At 49.8% G+C, this 19,533-nt stretch overlaps 1 protein-coding gene across 3 annotated transcripts in view; it reads right to left on the bottom strand.

Moving 5' to 3' along the window:
* The window catches only part of TLX1 (T cell leukemia homeobox 1), a 224,614-nt gene that overhangs the window by 200,127 nt on the left and 4,954 nt on the right, over window positions 1–19,533 (bottom strand). For all 3 annotated transcript variants that reach the window (XR_011024309.1, XR_011024310.1, XR_011024311.1), the window contains exon 2: window positions 4,801–5,058. The gene's annotated coding sequence lies outside the window, so the exon portion shown is untranslated. The remainder of the gene's footprint in view (window positions 1–4,800; window positions 5,059–19,533) is intronic.

The following is a 19,533-nucleotide window of genomic DNA, read 5'->3' as shown; positions in this document are numbered from 1 at the left end:
AAGAAAAAGACATAAACACATAGGACCATGTCCCCTCAGACAACTTCAGGGGTCTCGACCACCATCTCCTCCTCTTCCGATGAAAGGGGGGAGGCAGCCAAAACACCAAACCTGTTTGAGAGTTTCAGGTCTCTACTCTCTTGTCTCCTCTGCTCAACTGTCTGCCTTAGCGTCTGTCTCTTCTCTTCAGAGAAGGACCGAGGTGCAGACTTTGACCCAGTATTCCTTTTTTTCTTGATTTTGAACCTCTGCTCGAGATATTCTTTCTCCTCTGTCGACAGGTGCTCCCTCCTGCAAGGGGCGGAGGAAGCACCCGTCGGCTCGGGAGGCGAAAACACAAAGGCTCCTGAAATCGAAATCACGTTGACAGGCAGGGAGGCAGCCCCACCTTCAACGGGAGAAGAAAGGGTAGGAACAGGGGAAGGTAAAGGAAAGGCAAGGGAAGGAGGAGAGGGAGGAGGAAGGTCAGGGGGAGGAGGAGTGGAGGGGGGAGGGAGATCGGGAGGGGAAGGGAGAGGGTCAGCAGGTGAAGGGAGGGAAGAGGAAGAAACCCCCTTGGGAGGATTTCTCCTCCGAGGCTGCGGAATAGGAGGATTTGTTGGGGGATCGCCTGGAGCAGGGGTAGGGCCCTTAGTCCCACCACCTCTCCTATCCCCACCAGATCTAGTAGACCTGGTTCGCTGCTCCTTGGGAGGAGAGTCCCCGCCACGAGCAGCATCCCGGACATAAGTCGATGACCTGGGTCCAGATTGCCCTACAAGGGCCATGCTGGCTGGAGGAGGAACCGAGGAAGGGGCAACAGAAGAATGGTCAACAGCACAATCCAATAACTCAAGTAGTGACATATTAGGATCTGGCACTGGGGCGTCCTGTCCCTCCTCCATACGGGCCAACATGGCCTTCTTGAGATCCGAGGGCATCGTGTTCCAGGAGACCGGGCACGCTGTGTACGGATGTCCGTACTCAAAACAGAAATTGCATTTTATGCGTTTGCACGCGGATGCAGAGTGCCCGAACTCCTGGCACCGACTGCACCTCGGATCTGGGCACCCGCTCGCCAGATGGCCCCGCTTACCACATTTGTTACAGGTCCTGGGCTGACCGGGATAGAAGGTGACCACTTTGTCCCGCCCTATAAGGGCAGAACGGGGAATATGGGTGACGACCCCCTCCTTGATGCGGAGTTTGATCGCCACCTCATATTCCCCCCACCAGATTCCCAGGTCATCCAGGACCCTGTGGGGCGGGGACATGAGGTCTGCGTAGTGCTGAACCCAAGTCATCAAGTCACGCACCGGGATACTCTCGTTTTGGACTACTATGTGTGCCTTCCTCTCTAAGGACTGTCTTGAAAGGGGCACCACAGAGAACCCGTGCCATTGCCCGTTCAGGGACTCCCCCAATCTCTTTTCTAAGAAGGCCTCCATTCCCTGCTGCGAAAGGAAGGACACATCATAGTAGGGCGGTGGATCCCCTGGAGCCAGGATCGCGAATAAATCGGCGGGCCTAAACCCCAGGTCGAACAAATAACCGACAAACTCCCTTTTTGTGGGAATTGCAGAAGGGTGTTCCCACTTAAGGCGAACAACGTTCCGTCGGCCTGGGGTGTAGGCCTCCGACTCTGTCTCCAGGGGAGCCAGGACCCTCCTCCCTAAAGCAGTACTTCTAACCGCCCTGGAATATGAGACTGGTTTTACAGAAGATGTGCCCCTGGCTGAGGCTGCCATGGAGTTAAGGGCCCCCGGTCTCGCAGCCGGGCCCAACTCTGGGAAACCCCCCCTTGTTACATACTCCAATTCTGGAGGCTCTGCCTCTCCACCCTCAATTGTCTCCACACCCACCTCAACCACCCCACCAGACACCTCCTCAGCCACATTAGAGGTGGAAACAGGGGGAAACAGGGGGAGAAGGGGGCTTGTACCTGGGGGCATCAGGGCTTAACCCAAAAATGGTCGCCATAAAGGTCTGTCTACCTTGAAAATCAAAACATTTAAATTTCTCATCTTCCACCACCATTCTCCTCCCACCTGCCCTAAACTCCAACTGGCGACCACAATCGGGGTCACCCATGCCCACCAGATGCAAGCCTGAGTAATCCCCCCCTGGTTCCACCTCCTGAACTACCGTCTCATTAACATGAGCATCAGTAACAACCAACCGCTTCTTCTCCAAGCGTACAATTAAATCCGCGGTCTGAAACTCTGTGATTAGATCATCCTTAACCACAGGAGGCGGTTCTAAATGCTTTCCCTTTCGTTTTCTCTTTTTCTCCCTTTTCTTTCTCCTTTTCTCCCTCTCCCCCTCACTCAGGTCATTATCAGACTCTGAACATGAAATTAAATTTCTCTCAAACAATACATCCAGCATTGAATTATTTGGTGACCTGATTAAGCCCCCCTTCTGGACTAAGAGTATTTCACCACCCTCCTCCGCTTGTAAAAAGGACCCTTTCTGGACACCATCACTATCCTGATCAGTCTCTTCGACCACAACCTGCTCAAAATTATCACCTGTGTCACCAAGCTGTAACCTCACACCTTTGCCAATTTTATTTCTCCCTTTTTTAGTTCTTTTCTTTTCAAAAGGTATAGTGACATCTTTCTCACCCTCCAGGACGATTCCGGATTCCATCGCCAGGGAGTCTTGGCCTCCTCCATTGTCGCCATCAGGAAAGAGCTCCTGGGCCAATTGTTCCATCCCATCAACAGGGGGAGTCCAGCACCCAAGGGAGTCTATCCTTTCGTTGTCCGCGGAGTTCCCCTTAAGAAAATCCTCCTCGGACATTTCCAGACTTGCTTGCTCGGTCACCTGTACCTTCTTTGTAAGTTTCCCCTCTTTTGGGGTCTCAGAAGATCCTTTGGTATCCTCCTCGCTTGTCTCATTGTTTTCAGGGACAATCGGTAACTCCTCCTGTGCATTTGCATGCACCTCCTTTTCTTTTTCCTTGAAAACCGCCTCTGGTTGCGGAACTCCGCTTGGAGGCTGTTTCTCTGCGTCCCCTGCATCCATCTCCACATCTAGCAATAAAAGGCTTCCCTTGCCTTGACTTTCCGCATTGGCAGGCTGAATTCCGCCTACAGCTGTATTGGTGGTAGTGGAGTTTCCGCCGCCATGCGGACTTTCAGCCGCAACACCTCCAGAAGAAAGTCTGCTTACCGCTACATTAGCGCCAATGGGGTTTCCGCCTCCATGCGGACTTACAGCCGCATCAGCCTTAGGAAAAAGTCAGCGTTCGGCCTCATCGACGTCTATGGAAATTCCGACTTCAGGCGGAAAAGCAGCCGCGGATGTCACTTCCGCCCGACGGACCGGAAGCTGGTTTGGCGTTGTCGGGCTGCCGCTCTGCAAGCCGGCACCATCTTGAAAAGCCTGCATACGATGCGGGGAGCGTTCCCTGCAACTCTGGGCACACGTCCCCACTCCCAGCTTTACCCAAGAACCCACATCAGCTACTACAAGTGACCCTGATCTGGGAACCAAGGCTCCACCAGGAGAGGGATCCATGCGGGCATCCGGGGAGGCCGCTGCAGCTCCAGCCACACCACCACCTCCAGGTATTTCAGAGGGGGGCATGCCAGCCACAGCAACAGCAGCACTTGCACCGCCACCCACCGCCTCACTGCGGGCCCCAGTAGCACCCACGCCATCAAGACCCTCAGCAGCAGGGGTAGCAGCACCAGCACCACCAGCACTCACCCAAACACCCGCCGCAGAGCCAGGTACTTGCTTCCCCTCACTCACCAGCGTGTCCTCTTCACTCTGTGTCACATCACCCTCACTTTCCTTCTCCATGGGGTACTCAACCGGCTCACCTTGCCCAGGTGGGATCTGTGACTGGGACAGTTCTTCCTTCATCCATGGAGGCCTCTCTGGGGGGCTGCACTCGTCTTCCACAACGACACAATCTTCCTCTGTGTCGCTATCATCCATGTCAGTCTCAGGTTTGAGCATCTTTTCAAAGCGTTTCTTGTGGCCTAGTTGCTCGGCGAAAGGCCCACCGATTTTTATCAAGTCAGCTAACTTTGCTTTTTGAACTTTGATTTTTCTTTTCAGGTCCAGCAGCTCTTTATCCTGCCACAGGTACTCTGGCTTCCACTTCATCCCATACCTGAACTTGGATCTTGAAAAGCTGTACTTTAGCTGTGCTAGTGTCTCCTCACAGGTTTTTGCAGCTTTCACCCAGGCTATCGCGTTCCCAGCGATGTCCCCTCCAGAGGAGTCCCCTTCATCCCCCAGGTAAGTAGAGGTAGCAGGGGGGGTATGAGCTGGCCGCTCCATGGCTGGAGCGGCCAGTTAGCACAAGACAAGCCCCTGCCCGGCAAGGCCCGGAGCAGGGACTTCAGGTCAAACAGTGCCCAGAAAGAAAGCTCCAAAGTCGGCTTGAAAAGCAGCTTGAAGAGACCCCTCCTGGAAGTCAGGAGCAACACACTCACACTACTGCAGGGAAAGTCCTGTCCTGCTAGTCATTTCCCCCAGTCTGTTTCCCTAGTAAAATGATTCAAATGATTCGGTTCAAAGATCCGGATCTTTTCAATTATCCGATTCAAATGATCCGAATCCTTAAAAAGATCCGGGCTTCCAATCACTAACCTGGAGCGGCTGCTTTGAGAGCTGCATAACACAGCTCAATCTGACGTCCAACTTCAACACCACCATGCGTTGTGTTAGGGGCACGTTATGCGACCATAACGTCCCCTAAAACGCAACGTCTTGGTGGGAAAGTAGCCTAAATCTGTTTTTGCTAACAAAAAAGAGACTTCATCAGATCAGTTCTTTATACTGTCAGTACAAAAGAAATACCTGCTGCACTCTGGAGTTGATTATGCAATGTACTGCAGTAACTCTCTGGCAGGAGTAATTTGTGGTCACATAAAATATGGTATTCTCTGTATCTACACAAAGGAGTTTACTTCTTTTTTTTGGTGCAGTGAATTGGTCTGCCTTGATCCTAGAGAAACTGGAATGCTGGGAATTTGTCTTCATGATTTGTACAGACATCCGACTACCGTAAGTGCTGGACCAGTGGCACAAACAGAGAGATGGTAATTCTGGGAAGTCCTGTAAAGTAAAACCATACTGTTACCATGGTTTCAAGCAGCGACTGAAGACTAAAATGTAAATTATCTTCATTGCATTAGACTGCAATATAGTTTGTGTAGCGCAATCTCCTTCTCTCTCACACACACACACGCGTTTAATTTTGTTTGGCCAATCACTGACCAATTTTACCACCTCCATTTAGTATGAGAGCTTACATATTCTGAATATGGTAGTATAAACAAATGTTGTAGGTAAGCGCTCATACTACATGGACGTAGTAAAATTGGGCCATGATTGGATAATCAAAATTGGATGTGTATACCAGGCTTTAGGCAGCGTTCACACCTGTCTGTCAGTTTTCTGAGTGCGTTTCTCTGCATGTCTTTTCTGTACACCACGTGTGTCTATGTGTCAAAACGTGCACTTATTTTCACAGAAGCTAATGTTGTGTGAACTAGCCTGTTGATTAACATTGGTTCTCAGCTTTAATGCGTTTACCTAAGCAGAAACCGTGCACATAACACAAACAGGTGTGAACCCTGCCTTACTCTTTCAGAGACAAATTTATTTAGCAGTTACTTTTTCCTGTAAACACTTTCACTCTGTGAAGAACATGGGAAGCGGGGCATTGGACGAGGGTCCCATGAACTCTTCCTCCGCTACACTTGAGATGAGTGGGACGCTGCCGTTTGAGAAATGCCGGTTTCCGCTTAACCATGCAGCTGAGTGACAGCTTCATACTGTATGATAATGAATGAGCAGATGTTTATGGCTGAGAAATTCTTCATCATCCTTATAATAATCAATCCCCTGCACTAGCCCTTCTTTCAGCAGTCACATCAGTTGCAGTGCATGGCTCTTACTTCCTACTAACATCAAGTTCACACGCACTTATCTGTACACCATAGGAATGTGTGCTGTAAAGTGCTGTCACTAAACAGGACTTTTAAAGAGGAACTGCTATGAAGATAACCAAAATTGAAGAAAAAAGTGCTTAAAGGGACACTTAAGTCATCCCCAAAAAAATTAGTTTTACTCACCTGGGGCTTCCAGCAGCCACCTGCAGCTCTCCGGTGCCCACGCAGTCTCCATCAGATCCTTCCGGCCCCGCCAGCAGCCACTTCCGGTTTCGGCGACAGGAGCTGACAGGCAGGGAACGCGAGTGATTCTTCGCGTTCCTGGACACAATAGCGCCATCTATGCTGCTACATGATATATACTCTATGCTATAGCAGCATAGAAGGCGCTATTATGGCCGGGAACGCGAAGAATCACCCGCGTTCCCTGCCTGTCGGCTCCTGTCGCCAAAACTGGAAGTGGCTGCCAGCGGGGACAGGAGGCTCAGAGGGAGTCTGCGTGGGCACAATACAGCTGCATGAAGCCCCAGGTGAGTAAATCTCATTTTTTTGGGATGACTTAAGTGTCCCTTTAATTTTTACAATAATTATTTAAAAATACTTTAGTCAGTATTTGCCCATTGTAAAATCTTTCCTCTCCCTGATATACATTCTGAAATGTATCGCATGGAAACATCTTTACTGCTGGCAGGTGATGTCAGTGAAAGGAGATGCTGGTTTTTTTGCAGTTGGAAACAGCTGTTATTTCCCACAATGCAACAAGGCTTCCACAGTGTGATGTCAGTACCTAAGTGCTAACATCCCACTGTGGGAGGGGTTTCACCCCAATATCATAAGGTAAAGATTTCTCATACGGCCAGGAGCGCTCTGCACAGGCGCACTAAGTAGTTGTGACATCACAGCTATGTAGTGCATCTGCACAGACTGCTTTCGATCGTGGGCACGTGAACAAGGACGTGCATCGCCAGACAGTGCCTGCGCAGTCAGCCGCAACCATACCCGTTCAGGAAGTAAGTTTGTGGGTCGGGGGGATTTTAAGTATCCTTTAAGGAGAGATACCTTAAGGCAGTGGTCCCCAACCTTTTTCAAACCAAGGACCACTTCAGCATGAGGCAATTTTTCCAAGGACTGAGCGTATGCGAGGTGCCGGCTTGCTCTACAGGCAGGGTCATTACATAAAGAAGTCCTGGCAACACCAGCCCTACCTAACCACTATCTTCATCACCCTCAGCACTTTGGAAAAGATGACTTAACACTGCACTGGGGCTGCTGCATAAGCCACCAGCACAAGGTACATTTGGCGTGACAGGTGGTGTGAAGGGGGGTGCCTGGGCTTCCTTATCTACTGGCACAGTCATTTCCTACCCTCATCTTCCTCTCCTCACTTTTACCCTTCCCTCCACCCCACAGCCCCTTTACCCTCCTCCCCACACTCACTTCACCCTTCCCTCCTCCCCACACACACTTTCCTCCTCCCCACACTCACTTACCCTTCCCTACTTCTACTCTAGCTTCCAGCATCACCTCCCTGCAGACTGAACTCTGTGGCTGGCAAGACACCAGAGCTTCCCAGTCATCCTCCCTGCTGCCACCTGGTGTCCATACAGACAGAAAGCATGCTGCATTACAAATAACAGACACTAGGTGGCAGCAGTAACAATGGCTGCAGACAGCTCTTCTCTATAGCTTCCGGCAAACTTCAGTGACACTTCTTTCTGCACTATGATGACATATGGCACGGCCCAGCTCAGAACAGCCTGCGGCCCAGTAGTGGGCCGTGGCCTAGGGGTTGGGGAACCCTGCGTTAAACACTACAAGTAATCCTGTTTACTGAATCTATAAAACTTAACTTTTATTAAAATATATAAAAAAGAAGTTGTTGGCTGTCTGATTGCTCAAAGAATCTTGCAAGAATGATGCTGGACCTATACGGTCTATGCTCAATGAATAAGGGAGAGACTTGCCTCTCCTAGGTCCTCTAGCATCACTTAGTTAAACATAAAAATTACACCCCCCCCCCCCACCAAATAACCCATGGGTTAGGGTTGGGTTATTTGGTGGGGGGTGTGTAATTTTTATGTTTAACTAAGTGATGCTAGAGAACCTAGGAGAGGCAAGTCTCTCCCTTATTCATTGAGCATAGACCGTATAGGTCCAGCATCATTCTTGCAAGATTCTTTGAGCAATCAGACAGCCAACAACTTCTTTTTTATATATTTTAATAAAAGTTAAGTTTTATAGATTCAGTAAACAGGATTACTTGTAGTGTTTGCAGTAAATTCAGGTTCTGTGAACCCTGCGTTAAGGCTGCTTTCACAGTGGGACGTTACAGGCGCACATTAGAGCAGCCTCTAATGCAGCCCAACTCACAGCACTGAAAAATCAATGGGCTGTTCACAGTGCCCACGTTGCATCGGAGTATAGCGCTGCACGGTAAATGAAAGTGCAGCGTGCTGTGCGTTATACTCGTATGTGGCTGCGTTCGGATGTTTGCACATGCTCAGTACTGGTTTGTAAGGGATAGCGGATATACCGCCGCAACAGGGAGCGGCATGGCGGCTATCTCCGCGTCTCAACCGGCGGTTTCCGCCGCGCAGGTACATAATGGAATTGTGCCTGGGACTGTGGTGAATGAGGGGGAGGCCGCCACAGCACTGAGCGGCATGGCGGCTGTCCCCGCGTCTCAGTCAGCGGCCTTCGCCGCATCGTTACATGATGGAACTTTGCCTGGTCCCTCAGTCGCACATAGACTGAGGTCTACGCGCACAGACAGGATCTTTATTCAAGCAGAAGGGGAGTCAGCTGATCAGCCGGTCAGCTGACTCCAACACTGATCCTGATTGGCTGAGTGACTGGGGCGGTGCTAAGGAGCGCTCCCAGTATATATAGAACAGGCCTGTCAGTTGTTCCTCGTCTGCTGTTGCATATGCTACGTATTAGCACTCAGACCCATAGTCAGATCCGAACGTGTGCTAGAACCAGCAGGAGCTGGGGATCCACACTTAGGCCCAGTGCACACCAAAACCGCTAGCAGATCGTCAAAACGCTAGCGGTTTTGGGAGCAGAGAGCAGATATTTGGCCGGGTGCACACCAAGCGGATTTTGTATGCGATCCACCAGCCGCATCAGCCAGAGAAAACGCTTGGCTATTGTATTTCAATGTGTGGTGCACACCGGCGGTTTGAGGTTTTTTAGCAAACCGCAAACGCGCAGCAGGAGGCGCGTTTGCAGCTTGGCAAAAACCTCAAACCGCCGGTGTGCACCATCCCATTGCAATACATTAGCCAAGCGTTTTTCCAGGCGGATGCGGCCGGCGGATCGCTCCAAAAACCGCTCGGTGTGCACTGGGCCTTAGCCAGATTCTGTTGATAGCGTAAAGTACTAATTGAATTGTATTATTTGTTATGACCTTCTGCTAGCCTTGACTACTCTTCTGTCTTGTGATTCTGTGCTTTTGCCTATCTGATCCAGTTGCCGACTTAGCTTATCCCTCACTCTGATTCTGTCTTCTACCTTTGTACCGTATCTGTCCGTGTGTTGCCAAACCTGCTTGTCTGACTCTTCTGCCCTCACCAGCGAGCTTAGTCATGGTGAGGGACTCGCAGTTTAGTAATCACCTGCTCCTCAGGTTGATAGCTGCAGTATAGTCTGAATCACCTGCTCCTCAGGTAGATAGCTGCAGTACAGTCGTAATCACCTGCTCCTCAGGTAGATAGCTGCAGTACAGTCTTAATCACCTGCTCCTCAGGTTGATAGCTGCAGTACAGCCGTAATCACCACTTTGGTAGTATATCTCTTGCAGTGCCCCTGTGGGGCATTTTACATAGGTAAAACCAAACGTGAATTATGCTCACGTATGTCTGAACATGTTACGAATATTAAAAGTAAAAGCCTTTCCAGTCTCACTCCCGTAGCCAGACATTTTAAAACCATGCATGCGGGTAGTCCTACCGCAATGCGATTTGTAGGCCTTGATCGGATCCATGCCTCCATCAGAGGTGGGGACATGGATCGCCTATTATTACAAAAGGAGTCACGATGGATTTTTGAACTGGAGGCCACTAGGCCCCCCGGTCTGAACGAGCATAATAGTTATGCATCGTTTTTGCCACTCTGATGGGTCTGTGGGAGCTTTGGCTGATCTGGTTTCTGTGACAGGTTCTGTGGATCTCGTGGGTGGGGGGGGTGGGGGGGGTTTCTTACCGCACATCGCCAGACACGGAGTTGTGAGATCATTGTATAGATATTTGCCATATTATGGGCTGATGTTGGCCTAGATACCAGGAATATTTAGATACGCGGCTTATGTTGATATGAGCCGGGATTTATGTTAAGTTCCTGGGCATTTGCATGATTATGGATAGGATGTTCTTTACTGTCACTATTTATCGAGATTAGTTTCTATGGTGTTTGTAATTTTAAAAGCTAATGTTCTATATATTGCATTTGGGGAGGATACAGGTTTTGTTTACCTGGTGCTGCCTCTCAGTGGTTTCTCTTCCTGGTCTGACGTGGGCTGGTGTTGTGTTCGTCCTCGCCCGCCCCCTCCGGCGGCGTGTTTGGGCGTGGGGGCGGGGCCTGGCGGACGCGCCGTGTGGGTTGCTTGGCGGCCTTCGCGTGGTGTCTGCCTGCCCCGCCCCGCCGCCCGGCGGTTGTTCGGGCGGGTGGGCGGTGCTGTGGTGACGCTGCGGGTGGATGAGTTGCGTCTGCCCGCGGCGTCGGCCGGCTCCGCCCTCCCGCCCGGCATTGGCCGCTGGTGGGGGCGGGCGTGGCGTGACCTCTCCGTCCATTCCGGACCTTGGGGGGAATAAATAGGAGGCGACACAGGAAGTGTTATACCTCCAGAGGAAGCCGGAAGTCCGGCGAAACCGGTCGAGGACGCATGTGCTGCGTCCCGGCCTCCCCGCACCACGCACCTGGAATCTGCCTGGCCACTACCCTTGCTCCTGGACATCCAGCTCACCCGGCAGCCTCACCTAGCATTCAGCATCTGTCAGCCTCAGCCGGAGACCAACCTACAATGACGGATCAGTCGCAGAACATCCAAGCTGCCTAGCGAGTTATTCCTGGCTGACTCCAGTGGAGAACCACAGCACATGTAAGAACGTTCCATGTTGCTTAAAATCTTGGTTGTTTCCTCATGCTGCCAATAACTGGCTAAACTGCGCTGGGGGCCTGCTTGCTGTTTTGCTTATGCTGCTATCCACCTGATTGAACTGTGCTGAATGCCGTTACTAACCTGATTGAACTGGGCTGAAGCTGTGTGTGGCATATACTATACCTTATGAAGGGAAGTTGTACGCCTGGACGCCTCTCCCTGTTACTTTGATTAGAGGCTTATGCTGCTGTGGCTTACTACTCTTGCTGGGCTCCCTTGCCTATTGTTTCCCATTGGACATAACGATCCTGGCTTATCAATCTGCTAGCCCAATGTTCCTTTCTATGGTGTTCACACTGGGAATACATGAACTAACACAATGATACTTGATGTTATTGCATTGAATTGTCCGTTTGGTCTACAACTGGAACTTTCATATTTTCCACGTGGATTCGGTCTTACGATCCAATATCAATGTGTGGACCAGATAAGATCACAGGCTGATTGGACATTGGGAGTCTGACCTCAGACGGATATACCGGTGACTGTGGGCTTGCAGTGGGGCAGATGCATATGCATCACTGCAATTTTGATCATAGGTTAAGTTGAGGCTATTTTTGAGTAAGGGAGATTGTAGGTTGCAGGGGAGGGGCTTGTCAGGTGGGGTGGGTGCTTGGTGTGGGAGGTTTGGGAGGCTCACATTTTTAAATGGTGGTGTTTTGATACAGTAATCAATAAAAGTTTTTTGTAGATATTTTCATAAAAAGAATCTGAGTAGATTTTGTTTGGTCTGGTCCATACCCACCTATATACATCTCACAGTGTTTTGATTGATAGCTGCAGTACAGCCGTAATCACCTGCTCCTCAGGTGACTAGCTATTTACAGTACTGTCTGGATCTCCTGCCCCTCAGGAGATCACCTGTTGCAGTACAGTCTGCATCACTTGCTCCTCGAGTGATCACTCTACATTGTCTTACTGTGCATCACCCGCTCCTCTGATGATGGCGCAAGGCCGAAACCAGTAGGAACTGGAGACTGGGCAACTTATATGAGATCGTTTTTGGATTTTAAATGTGTACTGGGTTACACTATATGCTTTTAACTACTAAGGGTCCCTGTCAAAAGGACCCTGGAAGTAAGTCATTGTATATGTGATGTAGATTCAGCTTCTAATAAATGTTTATATGTTTCTTGGATGGAGAAATGACCTTTCTCGATTTATTTCTGGTGATGGTCACTATGGAAACATGATTTTGAGCACTGTGGGGTTACTGCAGATGCCGATCTGAGTACCAAGCGCTGTGGATTTGTATGCAATAACATCTGTATTATTGGTGATACTGCAGATCACCAATAATCAGAAAATCTGTTCTTGCTGACACCAATCGTTACATGGTTTTTGTTTTATTTTTTATTTGCCGCATGCGCCGTTTTCGTCCGATAGTATGCGTCAAAAAGTATGCATCACGGGCGCATCAAGAGACGCACAACGCGGCTCTATATAACGTCCAACTTCAAAGCTCACATGCGTTGCGTTACGGGCACGTTATGCGACTTTAACATCGCATATAACGCAACGTCTTAGTGGGAAAGAGCCCTTAGGGAATCCTGAGATGGAAATATTTCCGAATTCATGCAGGAGTATGTAAATTTGTTTGGCGGTATGATTATTTCCAGATTTTAGGTTCTGAAAGCGGTGCAATTTTTCCACACCCTTTTAGACCCTAAAAATCATACAGCTAGATAGATCTGCGGCAGCCCTGCACGTTACACACCTGCCATGGATCCAGCTGCGGATCTCCGGCCTGAGCCTGTCTCCAGGTTAACGCTAAGGAGGTTAAGCCACGTTCACAGTGACCATTGCATTGTGTTCCCTGTAGCAACAGGAATGCAGCACAATGGATCGGGAAAGAGATGCTGCATGTTACCCACACATTGCATTGCATACAGTGAAGCATAGAGTCAATGAAACCTCTGCTTCACTGTAACCGTAAGGACAACCGAGGTGACATATGACATGATGAGATAGACATGTATATGTACAGTGCCAAACACACAAATAACTATGCTGTGTTCCTTTTTATTTCCTTTCTCTGCCGGAAAAAATTAAACATCAGGTATGGAAGTGACAGTTTCTATCCGTGTCTGGACTGGATCGGACTGGGTCAGACTATAGCATAACCCTCACCGATAAGTAATTACAGCCATAAAACACTTTCCTGCCAGTAAATGGTTTCCGAGAGCAGGAAAGAGATAAAAAGGGTCAATAATTCATAGAAGTGAACTCTGACATACTTCAATGAAGGTGTCATTGAGTAGAGACGATGAAACAGTAAAACTTTAAAAACTAGATTTAAATATAAAATAAAATTGTGGGATATCTAAAAAAAGTCATTTTTAGGAGACTGAGGATAGATACAATTGTTTTTCTCATCAGTTTATTTTCAACTTGGATGTCCTTTAAGGCGTGCTTTTTGTGGTAATGCACTGCATGGTTACTGTACTGCACTCCGTACTGCAACGTGCCCACCACCCTGCTGGTGCATTGCAGTGTGGCGAGCTGTGTTTCAAATCAGCCTTTATACCGCACCACTGTGAACATGACCTCTGCAAAAACTGCAGTCTTTCCCGTGGACATAAGTGTGGTTCTAAGGCTAGGTTTCCACTTGTGCGTTTTGTGTCAGATTTTTCTCTCAGAAAATTCGCATTGACAACTAATGGTAGTGAATGGGGCTGTTTCCATTTGCGTTATTTGCGCGAAAATTAGCATTAAAGTGAACCTAAAGCCGATAAAAAAAAATGAGATTAACTCACCTGGGGCCTCCCTCAGCCCCCTGGAGCCGATCGGTGCCCTCGCAGCTCCGCTCCGATGTCCCAGGACCCGCCGGCGAGCACTTCCGGTTTTGCCGTCACCGGCCGACAGGCATGGGAACGCGAGTGATTGTTCGCGTTCCCAGCCTGTATACAGCCCCCTATGCTGCTATTGTGGCCAGGCCGCAATAGCAGCATAGGGGGCGATATACAGGCTGGGAACGCGAACAATCACTCGCGTTCCCATGCCTGTCGGCTGGTGACGGCGAGTGACGGCGAAACCGGAAGTGCTCGCCGGCGGGTCCTGGGACATCGGAGCGGAGCTGCGAGGGCACCGATCGGCTGCAGGGGGCTGAGGGAGGCCCCAGGTGAGTTAATCTCATTATTTTTATCGGCTTTAGGTTCACTTTAAATCTATAGTTACAGGAAGATGTCAGCAGTCATGACTAAGCTGTTACTAGGCAGATTATGTTACATTTGACTAATACGAATTTTCACATAGGAAAATTTGCATACAACGCGTACATATTTACAAGTGAATTATTACCAATCAGATAAATCTTATAACATTTTTTGGATGCGAAAGTTTCACACTACAGTGGAAACGAAGCCTGAGGGCTGGTGCAAAGCAGTAGCCTGGCGGTATTTTTCAGGGGGGACAGCAGAGCCCGGGGGGGGGGGGGGAGTGCAGAAAGACACAGAGGCATGTCATTGTGCACAGGACATGCCTCTGTGTCCTATTAACCACTTGGGGACCCACCCTTTACCCCCCCCTTAAGGACCAGCATTGAATTATGTGATCTGTGCTGGGTGGGCTCTACAGCCCCTAGCACAGATCAAACACCAGGCAGAGAGATCAGATCACCCCCCTTTTTTCCCCACTAGGGGGATGATGTGCTGGGGGGGTCCGATCTCTCCTGCCTGCGTGTGGCTGGCGGGGGGGCACCTCAAAGCCCCCCTCCGCGGCGAAATTCCGCTTCCCCCCTCTCCTACCTGGCCCCCTGGTGATCGGGGCTGCACAGGACGCTATCCGTCCTGTGCAGCCTGTGACAGGACGTCCCCTGTCACATGGCGGCGATCCCCGGCCGCTGATTGGCCGGGGATCGCCGATCTGCCTTACACCTTGTACAGCAGCGCCGTACAATGTAAACAAAGCGGATTATTTCCGCTTGTGTTTACATTTAGCCTGCGAGCCGCCATCGGCGGCCCGCAGGCTATTCACGGAGCCCCCCGCCGTGATTTGACAGGAAGCAGCCGCTCGCGCGAGCGGCTGCTTCCTGATTAATCAGCCTGCAGCTGGCGACGCAGTACTGCGTCGCTGGTCCTGCAGCTGCCACTTTGCTGATGCACGGTATAAGCGTGCGGTCGGCAAGTGGTTAAAGGGAAGGTCCAAGCAAAATAAAAAAATGAGTTTCACTTACCTGGGGCTTCTACCAGCCCCATGCAGCCATCCTGTGCCCTCGTAGTCACTCACTGCTGCTCCAGTCCCCCGCTGGCAGCTTTCCGACCTCGGAGGTCGGCGGGCCGCATTCCCACTAGTGCAGGAACATTAACGCATACATTTTTACGCATTACTGGTTCAATGCGTAAAAATTTACGTATTGAACCAGTAACGCGTAAAAATGTATGTGTTAATGTTCTTGCATTAGCGGGAATGCGTAAAAACGTACGCAATGCGGCCCGCCGACCTCCGAGGTCGGCAAGCTGCCAGCGGGGGATGGGAGCAGCAGTGAGTGACTGCGAGGGCACATGATGGCTGCATGGGACTGGTAGAAGCCCCAGGTAAGTGAAACTCATTTTTTTATTTTGCTTGAACCTTCCCTTTAAAATTGCATAAATCCGCCTCAGTTTCTCTTTAAACGCTAGAGATTTTAAAAGCTCTTGCTAACGCAATGCTATGGGGAATTTTTACAAAATCACATTGCTCCAGTGTGCACAAACACATAGGATAAAATTAGCAGGAGCTTTTAAAATCACAAAGCGCTCAGAAAACCTCTTCTGGTGTGCACCAGCCCCGAATGGTCTGATAGAGACAACCGCTTACTGTCAACATTTCGGGCTTGATTCACAAAAGAGTGCTAACTGATAGCACGACCGTTTTAATGCAAATTTTCGCATTGCGCGTGATTGCGAATTTTTATGCGAAACGATAAAGTTTTTCGCGTGCAAGTGCGAATTTTCGCGCGCAAACAATATTGGTTTTGCAAGAAAAATCACGTTTTCGCTTGAAAACGTTATCGTTTCGCGTGAACATTCGCGATCACGCGCAATGCGAAAATTCACGCGGAAATGGCCGTGCTATCAGTTAGCACTCTTTTGTGAATCAAGCCCTTCATGATCATTATATATATATATATATATATATGGATGCTCTCCCTTCCCCCTCATCAAAATGAGCGGACATGAAAATTAAAATTTAGTGTCTCCCAGGCGACATTGCAGGGCTGACACCGAGCGGATGTGACGCTTGCTTGCAGACTAGGGATGTGTTCTGTTACTATGTAGGGGGAAAGGAGGTCGGGGTAGGAAGGGCCGACACAAGTGATGTCACACGACAGGAGCTAGTTGAGTGCACAGAAATATGCGCTCGGCGAGTGTTCAGACGAATTGATCCGCCAGGCTGATTGCTGCCAGAGCAGTCAGATGCCGATGCAGACATGACAGATTGTTGCAGAGGCAATTGTTATTGGCCTCCTTAACCGGTTTCACCTAACATGTATACGAGGCCTATGTCAAGGCCTGTAATAAGTTATAAATTAGAAGCAGCCTGTCCTGGTGCGCGGATCTTCTTACTTGGATGAAAAGCCTTTTAAAGTGGACCTGAACTCTTGCACAGGACAGAAGGAGAACAAAGAGAAATGCACCCTGTATTTATTTAGAGTTTAGCTAATTTCAGAAGGAGAACAAAGAGAAATGCACCCTGTATTTATTTAGAGTTTAGCTAATTTCCCCTCATCTGTGTCTAATCACAAGTTGTAATTTGATCTCTCCCCTGTGTCACCTGACTGCCATGGCAGAGAAGCTAATTGGTAAACACAGGATGTTAACAATATGTCTGCTTCCATAAACGCAGGCAGTAGACACACTGCAGATGTCTTGTAGGATTTCTATCAGCTGCAACAAAGAAATGTTCTTCTATCTGTAGCGATTTAACAAAGCACTTGTGCTCCCAAAGACAGGCGGCTCTGTACTACGCAAGCATGAGTGCGTGAGAGAGGGCGCTTATACGTGCGCAGTACAGAGCCGCCTGTCATTGGAAGCCCGAGTGCATCCGAAGACTTCTGAAGCCCAGCCAAAACAGATCATAGACTGCTAAAGTGGAGCCTATTGGGGTACGCGGGGACTGTGAGGAGAATGGGAAGGCTCTATAGGACCCAGAGCCTTCCCTCTCCTTAGATAAGTACCTGTTTTTTGTTCTTAAAGGGGTTCTCTGCATGTCTAAAAATACAAAAACTGACACTTACCTGGGGCTTCTATCGCCCCTCTGCAGCTGTAATGTCCCGCGCCGTCTTCCTCCAATGCTCCGTTCCCATCCGCCGGTAACCTGCTAACTAGACGCATAGAACTCTGGCTGCGCGGCCGTGGCTTACTGCGCAGGCGCAGTACGAAGTTTTCTTGTACTGCGCAGTGAGCTCCTGATAACGTGGGCGGAAGCGAGCATGCGCGCGGCCACGGCCGTCTAGTTAGACGAATAATTAGCAGGTTGGCGGCGGGCAAGGGAGCATCGGAGGAGGACTGCGGGGGACATTACTGATAGACGCCCCAGGTAAGTGTCAGGTTTTTTGTATTTTTAGACATGCAGGGAACTCCTTTAAAATCGCTTCAGACTCCCTTTAAGGGCTCATTCACACTTGAGTGGGAATTGCGCAATTCTCGCTCAGCGCAAAACGCTGGCGGTTTTTAAAAACCAGGGCCGTGCAGAGGGTCCTTAAGTGGGGGGTGCTCAAATTTAAAAAAGCGGCCTGGCAACGTCTTCCCCTGCATGCCCCCCTCCTCGTTTCTGGCTATGGGGGTATTGGTTGTCATGTGGGTGCTGAATGCAGATACTGGGTGCGATGTGGGTTCTGAGTGTGAGTACAGAGTGTCATGTGGGTTCTGGCTACAGATCGAGTGTGATGCGGGTGTTGATTGCAAGTACTTAGTGCCATGTAAGATCTGGGTGCATGTACTGGAAGTCATGTGGGTGCTGGGTACAGGTACTGAATGTGACATGGGTGCGAATACTTGGCACCATGCCTGTACTGGGTACTGGCTATGGGTGGGCTTTGGTTATCACATGGGTTTTGAATGCAGGTACTTTAGGTGCGGGTACGGGTTAAGTGGGTGCTTGGTGCAGATAGTGGGGGCCATGTGAAAGCTGTGTGCAGGTGTGAGTACTGGGTGCAATTTTAGGCCAGGGTGCAGATACTTGGCGTCATGTGAGTGTGAGTACTGGGTGCCAGCTATGAGGGGAAGGGGTGGGTGCTGGGAAAAGTAGAGGTCAGTGTGGGTGCTGCAGGAAGAGGCAGGGCCGTGCAGAGGATCCTCACAGGGGTGGTGCTCAAATTTGAAATTGATAAATCATGCTAAATTGTGTATGTAATATCCCCTCTCTAAAAAGCAGAAGGCAGTTTTAACACACACACACACACACACACACACACACACGCACGCACGCACGCACGCACGCGCACACACACACACACACACACACACACACCTTTATAGCAGTATCAGGCAGACTTTGTGTCTCCTTTCAACCAACTCTTTTGGCGCCACCACCCTCAAATCACCAGTGGTAGGTGCCCACTGTTAGTAGGTTAGAGTGGGCACAGTGGAGCCCACAGTGGAGGCACAGACTCACCTTTCATTACTGGGACCTCTGTCCCTCTTGATCAGCACCCAAGCCTCTTTTCAGGCAAAGAAGAAGGGGTTACCAATACGCAGTGGTTGCTAAGCATTAGTAGATGCAAAACTGCAGTAAGTGCCAAGGTGCAGCGGGTGCCCGGATACAGTGGGTGGTAAGATGCAAAGGTTCACTTTGTGCTAAGTTGCAGTGGGTGTCGAGATGCCAAAGTACAGTCTGTGTCAAGCTGCTGTGGGCACCAAGGTCCAGTTTGTATTAGGTGTTTATTTGCAGTGGGTGCTATGCAGTATTGGGTGCTGAATGAGTAGCAGATGGTGATAAACAATAGTGGGTGCCATGTGAGTGTTAATTGGTACAGGCAGACATGTGAGTGTTGGACATGTTAGTAGGGAGTGCCATGTGTGGTCTGGATGTGTGCCATGGGAGAGTACTGAGTCTCATATGGGTTCGGACCAAGGATGGGTACTGGGTGCTATTTGGGTGCTGGCCATAGATGGGTACTGGGTGCATATAATGGCTTTGGAACTTGGTGACGTGTGAGTACTGTGCCATGTGGGTGTTGATTATGGGGGTATGTGGGTCTTAGGTGCCAATACTGAGTGCCAAGTGGGTACTGGGAGTGAGTACATGGTGACATATGGGTGATGGATGCTGGATAGTGGGGTATTTGTTGTCATGTGGGTGCTAAAGGCAGATGCCGGGTGCCATGTGGGTACTGGGTGCTGACACAGGGTGTCATGTGGATTCTGGCTGTATGGGTGTGTATCAACTATCATGTAGGTGTTGATTGCAGGTACTCAGTCCCTTGTGAGTTCTGGGTGCAAGTACTGGATGTCATATGTGAGTGCTTGGTGTTTGTACTGGGCACTAAGTGGAGGC

The sequence above is a fragment of the Hyperolius riggenbachi genome, chromosome 10 (assembly GCF_040937935.1).
Source record: "Hyperolius riggenbachi isolate aHypRig1 chromosome 10, aHypRig1.pri, whole genome shotgun sequence".
Lineage (NCBI taxonomy): Eukaryota > Metazoa > Chordata > Amphibia > Anura > Hyperoliidae > Hyperolius > Hyperolius riggenbachi.
Note: the sequence above shows the minus strand (reverse complement) of the source record. Positions and strands in the feature narration are given on the sequence as shown.